The 10266-nt window shown below is 43.7% G+C and overlaps 1 protein-coding gene and 1 non-coding gene across 2 annotated transcripts in view; both read left to right on the top strand.

Annotated features, from left to right (window-relative positions):
- Positions 1-192: 192 nt before the first annotated feature.
- ELF1 (E74 like ETS transcription factor 1) overlaps positions 193-10266 on the top strand; it is a 115768-nt gene continuing 105694 nt past the window's right edge. Inside the window, exons 1-2 of the mRNA XM_043892509.1 lie at positions 193-424; positions 9339-9410. The gene's annotated coding sequence lies outside the window, so the exon portion shown is untranslated. The remainder of the gene's footprint in view (positions 425-9338; positions 9411-10266) is intronic.
- TRNAE-UUC lies at positions 455-526 on the top strand. Its single transcript has one exon. It is a non-coding gene; the product is annotated as a tRNA-Glu (tRNA).

The following is a 10266-nucleotide window of genomic DNA, read 5'->3' as shown; positions in this document are numbered from 1 at the left end:
CTGGCTCGCGGCCCGAGGCTCGCGCGCCGCCTCCGCCCCGAACGCAAACAGCTGTTCCCAGAGACGTCGCCGCCCTCAACTTTGCCAACTAGTCCGCACGCACTTTGACCGGCGGAGCAGCCCGGACCCGTAGGCTGGGGCGCGGGCCGTTGGCGGAGTTTAAAAAAAAAAAAAAAGAAAGAAAGGTGAAACAGCTGGTTTCGGGGCCGAGAGTCGCCGGGCTTGGCCTCAGAACTTTTCCTCAGGCGGCGGAGCGACCCCGCCCCGTAGCTGGGACGCCCGCGCGCTCCTACTGGGCGCGCTCCCGGGCTCGAGAGCGCGTGGGGAGCTGGGGTGCAGGCGGCGGCGGCGACTGCTGGGGCGGCCCTGAGGCGGCGGCGGGCGGTGGAACTGGGGCGGCGGCGGCGGCGTTCGCTCTTGTCAGGTGAGTCACCGCGGAGCTCTTCGCAGCACTTCCCATATGGTCTAGCGGTTAGGATTCCTGGTTTTCACCCAGGCGGCCCGGGTTCGACTCCCGGTATGGGAACGTGGTAACAGTTTTAGAAACAGACAAGCAAAACTGACTTGTTTTATTTCCAGTGGCTCTGGCTCTTTTTTTTTTTTTCTGACACCCCCCCCCCCCCGCCCCCCAATGCCAGGTGATTTTTGTGGAAAACGAGCCTTAGAGCAGCGTGGTTAGACCTGGGCTGCCTCGAGTGCGGAGTCGGGCGGCCGGGAGAAGCGGCTGCGCTCAGGCTGCGGCTGCTCGCGCCGGAGGCCGGCGGGGCTGGGGCGCGGGGCACGGAGTTTCACTTCTCCCGGGGCCGTCCTCCCGCCGCTGCGGGCCCGGGCCGTCCCCTCCCCAAAGCTCGGGAGGTGATGATTAACCCCAGCCTCGCCTTATCGGCCCCCAGCGCCCCCCGCAGGCCCACACCCTCGCCTCGGACGGTCCGGAGCGATGCGGCGCATGTTCGCCCGCGCCCGGCTCGGAGCCCCGAGTCAGCGCGCCCGGGTTCTTCACTAGAAACACCCCGCCCGCACCCCGGACCCCCGACACAAAGCAGCCGCCTGGCGGGGTGCGGGCCGGGGACCCCCGGCGACCGCGCCGCTGCCGCCCGCCCGGCCGCGGGTCCCCCCGGGGCGCCTGAGCCCCGCGCCGAGGGCACCCTGGCTTGACATGTGGGACGCCGGCCGCCGATCACAGAAAGCTCCCCAGACTCGGGAGCCGCAGAGCTGAGCGCTTTGGCTCGGGAAGAGCGAGGGCATCCGTCCCGTTCTCCGCGCCCCTCTCCCGGCCCAACACGCACACACACACGCGCGCGCACGCGCTCTGGAAAAGAAAAATGACCACTGGGATGAGATGTCTTTCAAGAAGAAATGTGACTTCTCCAAAGGGTCTATAACGTTTTGAGCGCCGCGGCTAGAAAATCCTGGCGTGGTGGTGGAGCTCGGAAGAGAGAAAATTGGCCGGAGCCTGGGGAGGGGATGTTATAACAAAGTTTCACTGTATTTTTAAATATAGAAGCCCTGTGTTTATTACAAAGAAGGGGCAGCTGTGTCAGCAGCATGTGAGCTGTAAAGGAAACAAAAGCGTTATCTTAAATGCAAGCTGAAATTAGAAAATGGGGTGAGCTATATAATGTTTAGCCTATTGGGCCTCTGGGAACAAATGAAGGAGGAAGAAGTGCCTCTTGTGGATGGGTTTCAGGGCAGTGCCATGACAAACAGCAGAAAGTTCAGTTGTATGTGCCTTCCCAAACTCTTGTTTGGGTAGTTTTAGCTGTACAGTGAGTTTTGAAATAATCTGTTAGTGTGATCTGCATGATTAAGAATTAATTACTTTAACATTGTAAATAAACTTCCACAACTAAATATGTTTTAGATAGTCTCCATTAATTCAAATATTTGGACGTTTACACCAAGCACCCTCAGATATTTTGAAAGTTGACTGATGTTCAGGTTTTTTTTATGTGAGGAGGTTTTGGAGAGAATACTAAAAGAAAGTATATTTTGGCTCCTTTGATCAGTATGACTTTGTGTAGCTCTTTCTCTTCTTTGCGCTCTGGGTTTAGAGCCATAAATTCTTGATAATGCATATCACTCACAAACTTTAGAGCTTCAGGAATTGTTGAGCAATTCTTGTGTCGGTAATAAGAGTGGAAAAGTTTCGTTTAAATAGAGGATTGTGTCATTGTTCAGAAACCATTTACTGAAGAATTAGGCTTGATTTTGGAAGAAGGAAAAGAACTCTCTTACTTAATTGTCTTCATAGTGCTTCATTTGTGATCTTGCATTTCCTAATGACTTGTATTATACTGTACCAAATTGTGCTAAAATGGATGTGATTTTCAACTGAGTACCAGCTATAATTGCAAATGGCTTAAATGTACTCGAGGGTATGCTGAGAGGAGTAGTCTGATGACAGTTTCTCTGTGTCCAAGACATAGACTTACAGGGTTCCTTGGTGGCACAGTGGTAAGAATCTACCTGCGAATGCAGGAGACATGGGTTTGACCCCTGGTCTGGGAAGATTCCACATGCCTCGGAGCAATTAAAATTGTGTGAACTGTGTGACGCAAATATAGAAGCCCGAGCGCCCTACAGCCTGTGCTCCACCACAGGAGAAGACACTGTGGTGAGAAGCCCTCGCACTGCAATGTAGAGTAGACCGTGCTCCCCGCAACTGGAGAAAGCCCTTGCAAAGCAATGAAGACCTAACGCAGCCAAAAATTAAGGGGAAAAAAAAAAAAAAGACATAGATTTATATATTTGTAGCAGGCAGAATTGGATAGGTCAGCTTCTGAGTTACAGAATTGCTTCAGGAGCATATGGGTGAGAAATCAGTTCTACTCAGGGAAGAGGACTAGAGTCCAGACAAGGAGAGGAGAGTGTTTGTCCTAGACCTTGAAGAATGGGTTGAATTTCTCCTGGTGGGGAATGTGTATCAAAGCTGAGCTTGATGGGGGGGGGGGGCGGGGAGGGTGAGGCAGGCAAGTAGCCTGGTTGGGCAAGAGTACTCAGTACCCAGAGAGAAAGTCATTGGGATCAGGTTGGGATATTAAAAGAGAATTTTAACTTGATAACTTTTGACTGGGTAACAAGTTGTTTTGAGTTTGAGCAAACTCCAGGAGATAGTGAAGGACAGGGAAACCTGGTGTGCTGTAGTCCATGGGATTGCAAAGAGTCGGACAAAACTGAGCGACCGAACAACAATACAAGTTGTTCTAAGAGCGTGGTGTTTATGTCAGTAGAGTTTTAAAAATATTTTTTGTCTCTTTGAAAAAACTAAATATAGCATAATATGTGAGAAATTTTTGTTGTTTTATGAGTCAAACTATATAGAAACATGTAGAATGTTTTGTGCTCATAAGTTTTATGGTTAGCAGTTAGATATTAAGTTTTAACTAATGGAATGGAGAAAAATATCAGTCAACTAGAATTACATTTAAAAGAAGGGATTTTAGGTTTAAATTATGAGAATGATCTGCACTATATTCTTACTGAGTTGCTTTATTGAAAATGACCTTAATATAGTGAAACAGAGCTACTAGTTACTGTCTGGGAAGTATACACCTTAAATTGGTGAAGACTAGGTAATACATTGGTCAGGACTAGGTAATACTAGGTAATACATTTGTAAAAGGATTCACTCATATGCTTGTGCCTTGTTTCCAGAACACAATTGGTAGTCTTGTTTTACATGTTTTCTCTTGAGCCACAAAGTCATACTAAGTGATGTGAATTACCCAAGTAGTCTCTCTACTATTTGCTACTGTTTGGTGCAATTAGAAGAGAAGATGTATGACAGATCAGTAAGTGTTTGCATAGATGAGCACTTAAAGCAATATAAGGGATTAAAAAATTACGATGACATTTTAAAACCCAAAGACCTTTACCGTGGTCTCTGAGCCCAACATTGTCTGACCTCTGCTTGCCTCCCCAGTGCCACCTCCTACCTTGACCTTTTCATCTTACTTTAGCCACACTGGCTTCTTCCTTTTTGTCTCTTGAATGTGCCAAACTTGGCCTTTCTCAGTTTTGTGTCTTGCTGTTTGCACTGCCTGCAGTATTCCCTCTCTAGCCCTGCACATCTCACTCTTGTCGATGTTACCTTATCAGAGAGACCCTGTGTACTAGCTGCTGCCGCTGCTAAGTCGCTTCAGTCATGTCCGACTCTGTGCGACCCCATAGACAGCAGCCCATCAGGCTTCCCCGTCCCTGGGATTCTCCAGGCAAGAACACTGGAGTGGGTTGCCATTTCCTTCTCCAATGCATGGAAGTGAAAAGTGAAAGTGAAGTCGCTCAGTCGTGTCTAACTCTTCTCGACTCCATGGACCACAGGCTACCAGGCTCCTCCGTCCATGGGCTTTTCCAGGCAAGAGTACTGGAGTGAGGTGCGATTGCCTTCCCCGCCTGTGTACTAGAGATTCTCCCTTTTCTGGTTACTGTCTAGTTACCTTATGCTGTTTTATTTTCTTCTTATCTAAAATAAACATTTTTGTTCCTGTTTATTTCTTGTCTTGTTCTACTTAGAATATAAGTTCCATACATGTGTACTTAGTCACTAAGTCTTGTCCGACTCTTTGCAACCTATGGACTGTAGCCCACCAGGCTCTTCTGTCCATGGGATTCTCCAGGCAAGAATACTGGAGTGGGTTGCCATTTCCTTCTCCAGGGGATCTTCCTGACCCAAGGATTGAACCAGAGTCTCCTGCATTGCAGGTGGATTCTGTACCACTGAGCCTCCATGGAATACCTAATTCCATGAGGGTGAGTATGTTATATAGTAAGATCACTTCTGTTTTGTAAGAGTCTAATGGTCATGAAGAAGTTGATACCCTCATACATTGCTGGTGGAAATATAAAATAGTGCAGCCACTTTGGGAAACTGGCTGTTCCCTCAAAATGTTAAACATAAAGTTACCATGTGTGGTGCTAAGTCGCTTCAGTCATGTCCGACTCTTTATAACCCATGAACTGTGGTCTGCCAGGCTCCTCTGTCCATGGCATTCTCCAGGCAAGATTACTGGAGTGGGTTGCCATGCCCTCCTCCTGGGGATCTTCCCAAGCCAGGGATCGAACCTGAATCTATCTTCTGCATTGGCAAGTGAGTTCTCTACCACTAGTGCCACCTTACCATATGACCCAGAAATTCCACACCTAGGTATATACCCAAGAGAAATTAAAACATGTCTACACAGATGTTTATAGCAGCGTTATTCATAAGCAAGAAGTGGAAGCAACCCAAATGTCCGTCATCTGATGAATACATGTATCCATACAATCGAGTATTATTTGGCAATAAAAAAGGATAACGTACTGATATATATACCACATCATGGATCAATCTCAAGAATATTGTACTAAACAAAAGAAGGCAGGTTCAGAAGACCACACTTTATATAATTCCACTTATGTGAAATACCTAGAATAGACAAATCTGTAGAGAAAGGGGCTCTATTATCGTTGTCTAGGCCTGGAAGGAAGGAGGGAGGGGAACACAGAGGGATGGAAACTGATTGCTAATGTAGGTACAAGGTTTCTTTTTAGGATGATACAAATATCTTGAAATTACATTATGATGATGGTTGCACAACTCTATAAATATACTAAAAAGATTGAATTCTACTGTGTAGATGAACCTAATGGTTATGTAAATTATATCTGAGGAAAACTGTTAAAAAGGATTGAGGCAATTAAAAAATATGGAATATTTTGTCTACATTTTACACTTATCATTTGAATATTGAATATCTAAAAATGGAATGATTTAACACTCTAGATAGCCCAAGAATGTAGCAAAGAGCTCAGTAAATAAAAGATGAAGGAGGTTAAAGTACACGGATAATTATGATACAGCACCTAGTGTGTTAAATGCCCAGAGGAGACTAAGCCAGGGGTTACAGGGGTTTGAAGGTCTCTAAAACATCAGGTCTGGGTTTGTGTGAAGGAAGTGGGGAAAGGCCTCCAGGGGGCAGCATTTGAGATTGACTTGGAAGGCTGGTTAAGCTTTGCTGGTAGAGGTGATTTGGTGGGAGGCAGGGCAATAAGGGGGGCTTCCCTGGTCGCTCAAACCGTAAAGAATCTGCCTGTAATGCAGGAGGCCCGGGAAATGGGAACGGCTTCCCACTCCAGTATTCTTGCCTGGAGAATTCCGTGGACAGAGGAGCCTGGCGGGCAACAGTCCATGGGGTCACAAAGAGTCGGACACGACTGAGTGACTAACACTTGCACCTTTTTCAAGGCAATAAGGAGGAAGCAAGCAGGAGCAGAGGTCCTTTAATAGTTGCTAGCACAGTCTGGCTGAGTTGAATATGAGTTGTATTAAGAATGGACTAGCAGCAGTAGTAGTATAGTAACATAGTGTAAGACTGCAAAAACAGGCTCTGGTCTGTAGCAGACAATGTCAGTGGTGGCAGATCTCCTCTGATGTCTTTATATCACCCCCCGCCCCCCAACCATTAGTGTGCTTCTGATGGCTCACTCTTGGAAAGAGCTGTATCCCTTACCAGCAGAGAGCTGGAAGTGCTGGGGGCTTCTCCCTCTTCCACTAACAGCTCTCAGTATCATTGGAGCAGGGACCTTGGCGCTTTCCCCCTCTCTGTATCATCAACACTAGAAACAGCATCTGGCACTCAGCGTTCAGAAAATACATGAATGAATAAATGAATGAAAAGCAGGAAATGGCAAGGTATATTCAAAGTGAAATTTATTTTGTAAATCCTCTTGACTTTTTTAATATTTATTTTTATTTATTCATTTATTATATTTGGCTGCTCTGAGGTCTTAGTTGCTGCATACGGAATCTAGTTCCGGCATACGGAATCTAGTTCCGGCATTCGGAAATCTAGTTCTGGCATATGGAAATCTAGTTCCGGCATATGGAAATCTAGTTCCGGCATACGGAATCTAGCTCCCTTACTGGGGATCTAACGTGGGCTCCCTGCACTGTGAGCGCAGTCTTAGCTGCTGGACCTCCAGGGAAGTCCCTCCACCTTGACTTGCAGAGCATTTTTTAGATAGGAGATTTTGAAAGATTCTGATTGTGAAGGCCCTTGGATTTTGGAGTAAGGAGTTTACTTAGCTGGAAGAAGGAAATTCTGATAATATGATGAGTGTTTTGATGAAATTAATTTGGCAGTAGTGAGCAAGATGAACTGGAGCGTGGAAGGATTGTGTCTGTGGTGTCCATATTGACCAGGATTGGGGAGGTCTTCCGCAGTATAGTAATAATCCAACAGCTTGCCTTGCCTCTAGTATCTCCCTCAATAGGGTGGTAGCAGTAGAATAGAAAAGATTAGATAGAAGAGGTACATTGAAAGAAAAATTTAAGATGTCAGAAAGGAAATACTCCTTAAAGAAACAGGGAAATTATGAAGTGTAGATTTTTTTTGAAGGGACAATTTTTGCAATTGTTGATCAGACAGTAAAGTGTTATTGCTCACCTATGTGTGTGTCTTTTTGAACACTGAAATTGTGCATTGAATTTGGAGATAAAATTATGGCTGTTGAGACTGCCACCCTGTGGATAATATAACTTAGAACTAAAATCCTAAAAAATTATAATAAAACTGCATTCATTTGAAGTTTACTGTTATAGAACTGATTATGATTCTTCCACATTGGTATATGTAGTTATGCTTCTTAAATAGAAAGTTGAAAGTAGTTTGTTTTCTGAACTTTCTCTGTAGCTTTTAAATAAATGGAATGGAAATGAAATCAATAGCTTTAAAATGTTTCAAAGAAAGTGAAAAATGCCTTTTAGATGACATACTTCCTCTAGAAATTTAATGTTAAAAGTGTACTTTTATAAAATATTGTGGCATGTATGCCTATTATAAAATGGTATTTTTTCTTATTGTATTTTTTGTTCTATTTTATATGTATCTCCTTGAGAGTGATATTTCTTGAAAAATAGAACGCATGCCCCATCCTTTTTTTCCCCCTAAGTGAAAGTGGCTTTCCCTTCTCATTTTTGTAGAGTTGGATTTTGTTAGAAATTAGCCATGCTTTGATGAATTGCCTTCATTATATTTATGTAAATAACTTGGATTTTATTATTATAAGTTGTTTATCTAGAAGGACAGTCTGTTCACAAATTAAACTGGTAAGCTAGCTTGAATCAAAATAAAATGGTGATTGTGAAAAAATTGTTTGCTCTTTGCAACTCAGAAGGTTCTGTCTAGATTTCTGCAAAATAAAACTTTCCCAGCAGATGAGTTCTTTACAGCCTAATGTTGTAAAGGGCTTACACGCTTATTTTCCCTAAGGTGTCTGAAGTGCTGGAAATTTGTGTTAGCAATAAAGCAGAAGTGGGGTGACGCCTCATTCTGAGGTCACAGTCACACAACTTTCTGAACTGAAATCCAGGCTGAGGAAGAGAATGAATGGCGCACCTGCTGAACCCCCTCACTTCAGGGACCTTAAGTGTTGGTCACGGTTAGATTTTCAAATATAATGTTAATGATGTTAAATATTCAGATATTTCTCAGTTATTTTTCTCAAAAGTGTAGTATGATAACATACTTTCTGTTTTAAAATAAATTTCTTATTTTTTTAGAAAAATACACTATATAGTTTTGGCTGTGCCAGGTCTTGGTTGCTGCCTGCAGGCTCTCCCTAGTTGGGGAGAGTGGGGCTACTCTTCTGTTGCGATGTGCAGGCTTCTCATTGGCGTGGTGCCTCCGCTTGTGGAGCACAGGTTCTAAGTGAGTAGGCTTCAGCAGTTGTGGTGCAGGGGCTTAGTTGCTCCACGGCATATGGAATCTTCTGGACTAAGGATCTAACCCATGTCCCTGCATTGGCAGGCAGATTCCTATCCACTGCGCCACCAGTGAAGTCCAATAATGTACTTCCAATGTTTGGTTTCATTTAACCTTTTCAAAGTCAGTCGATGAGGTTGTGAAAGACTTTTCTGAACTATTTTTTTTGCTGCATTTATATCTTATATGCCCCAGTTGAGGTATACTGTGTAATTTTAAGTGAAATAGACTATTAATGATGAAAATACAAATGTTTAATCTAGGTCCCTAAGACATGTTACCATATAAAAAACAGTATTATTTAGATTTTGTTTAAGGAAAGTAACTTTCAAAATACTTCATGATTTTGTTTTTTTGTCTCCTTTCCTGAGTATTAGAACAAAGAGTCAATAAAATTAGAGAGCTATTTCTGTTTTCTGACCTTCTTTATTGGTGTCATTATCATACCGTTTTAAAAACCATGACCCCGAACTTACATAAAGAAATTTTTAGTTTAATATTTAGCCTACACTTAAACTTTATCATGTGATATCTGTTGTGTGATATGGTAGAATGGTGATTGTTTTAGGATTAATGGTGGTTAATATTCTCTTTTAGTTTTTACTCAGAGTCGGACGGAGTGAGTGACTAGCACACTTAGTTTTTACACATGGGTTCATTTTCATAACTGTAAGTATAAAACATTTTGTTCTTTGAAAAATAATTCCAGCATCGATGACTTAAATTTTGATGAAGCAATAACAACTGTTTCATAAGTTTTGCATGTTTGCTGGGTGTGTCTTTATAAATCTTAACATGTCTTTTATTTTTGAATGCAAACTGTTCACTATTAAATAGATACCTTTGTTTTGAAACTCTTTTTTTGCTTTATTTTAGATCTCTGGGGAGGTACTTAGCTAGTGACTTCTAGGTCCAGAGAGTCTTTTAGATAGTCTGAAATCTTTGTTGTTTAGTGACTAAGTCGTGTCCAACTCTTCTGCAACCCCATGGACTGCAGCCGTTCAGGCTCCTCTGTCCATGGAATTTTCCAGGCAAGAATGCTGGAGCGGGTTGCCATTTCTTTCTCCAGGGAATCTTCTCAACCAAGGGATTGAACCTGGATCTCCTGCATTGGCAGGCAAGTTCTTTACTGCTTAATTAAGGTTTCTTTTGGATTCCTTAGACACAAGGAATCCCAAGACCAGGATATATTTCCAATTTAGGATGTATTGATGTATTACTTTGTGTGAAGCTTTTTATGTTTCCAAATTTAATTAGGCACTTAATTCAAGTTTTCAAGGTTGTAATGGGATTTGTTTTGCTCCAGCTCTCCTACCATCTGTGCTTATCACTGATACCCTCCAATGCCAAGGAACCCAGTGACTCTGCCACTTGGGAAGGACAGAGCCCTGCCACTCAGTCATCCCATGTGTGAGGCAGGCACTGACCCAGTAGCTGGGCAGAGCTGAGAATAGGAAGGAAGAATATCACAGGAAAGGACTGTCCCAGCACACAGGTAGCAGGTGGGGGGGAAGGGAAGCATTCT

This window comes from Cervus elaphus, chromosome 30 (assembly GCF_910594005.1).
Source record: "Cervus elaphus chromosome 30, mCerEla1.1, whole genome shotgun sequence".
In the NCBI taxonomy this organism is placed as follows: Eukaryota; Metazoa; Chordata; class Mammalia; order Artiodactyla; family Cervidae; genus Cervus; species Cervus elaphus.
The sequence above is the reverse complement of the archived record's forward strand: the minus strand, read 5'-3'. Positions and strand labels throughout refer to the sequence as shown.